This window comes from Papio anubis, unplaced genomic scaffold, assembly GCF_008728515.1.
Source record: "Papio anubis isolate 15944 unplaced genomic scaffold, Panubis1.0 scaffold7964, whole genome shotgun sequence".
Classification (NCBI taxonomy): Eukaryota; Metazoa; Chordata; class Mammalia; order Primates; family Cercopithecidae; genus Papio; species Papio anubis.
Genome location: NW_022168189.1, coordinates 1 through 1,180, shown reverse-complemented (window position 1 = coordinate 1,180; position 1,180 = coordinate 1). Strand labels below are relative to the sequence as shown.

At 56.4% G+C, this 1,180-nt stretch overlaps 1 long non-coding RNA gene across 1 annotated transcript; it reads right to left on the bottom strand.

Moving 5' to 3' along the window:
• Positions 1–6: 6 nt before the first annotated feature.
• LOC116273516 lies at positions 7–1,153 on the bottom strand. The gene is made up of 3 exons (XR_004181823.1): positions 1,072–1,153; positions 600–721; positions 7–94 (listed from the first exon to the last, which is right to left on the bottom strand). It is a non-coding gene; the product is annotated as an uncharacterized LOC116273516 (long non-coding RNA).
• Between the last annotated feature and the right edge of the window lie 27 nt (positions 1,154–1,180).

Here is a 1,180-nt window from a genome sequence, read left to right as displayed (position 1 = left end):
GGTGTTCTGGCCAGCATCCCAATAGGGCCCCAGCCACTGCAGGATGTTTCCAGCCTACTGGGATTCGGGCTCCAGCTGACAGGACAGTTTGTAACTGCAGGACAGAGAGGCAGCTGTGAGGCCACCATGAGCCACACATCAGGTCCCCTCTCAGTGCCTGCCCAGCTGGAATCCTGGGTCCCCAGCAGTCCCTGTGCAACAGGGCTTGATGCTAGTGGTGGAGTCATGGCCATAGGCTCTCTGCAGCTGTCCACAGACAGCCTCCTCTAGGCCAGGTTGGGTGGCTCACACCTGTGCTGTCAGTACTTTGGGAGGCTGAGGTGGGTGGATTGCTTGAGGCCAGGAGGTTGAGACCAGCCTGGACATCATCGTGAAACTCCACATGTACCACCACAACAAGAGAACAACCGGACATGGTGGTGCATAGCAGTAATCCCAGCTTCTTGGGAGGCTGAGGAAGGGCTTGAGCCCAGGAGGCAGATGTTGCAGTGAGCAGAGATGGTGACACTGCAGTGCAGCCTGGACGACAGAGCCAGACTACGTTTAAAAAAAAAATGGAGAGCCTTCTTCCACCCTCTGCCCATGTGCCAGGCCCTCACCTCTCCTTGTCACTGAGCTGCTCCATTCTTGAGAAACAGGTGACAAATTTCTCCAGAGGCTGAAGCCTGTAATTCATGGCAGCCACTTGGAGTAGCTGCATTTCCTGCAGAATTCGGACCTCCTAGAGACAGAGGACAGGATGCTGACAGGGCCTGGGTGGAAGATGCTGAGGGGGTCTTTGGCAGGCAGGGAGATAGGGCTGGTCCCTGGGGCCGTTCTCTGCAGAGGCACCATGAAGCCCCCAGCCTGTTCTCAGAGTTGGATGTGAACAGCCCCTCCTGCAGGAATTGGTCTTTGATTCCAGTGCCTTTCCCACTTTCTCCACTGGGATAGGTCTCCTCTTCCTGTGTGTGTCAAACCCTCCCAGTAAAACTAAGATGTAGAGGATGGAGTCAGGGAGTGTCCTGCCCAGGGTGGACTGTGACATCCACATCCCCACCCTCAACCAATGTGAGTGCCCCAGCTGCTCACCTTCCTCCTCTTGTTGCCGTTGCCCTGGAAGTCAGATAGAGCCCATCAGAAAGGTTCCTGGCCCACAACCAGCCCCACCCCATCCCTTCCCATGCTGCACTACTGCCAG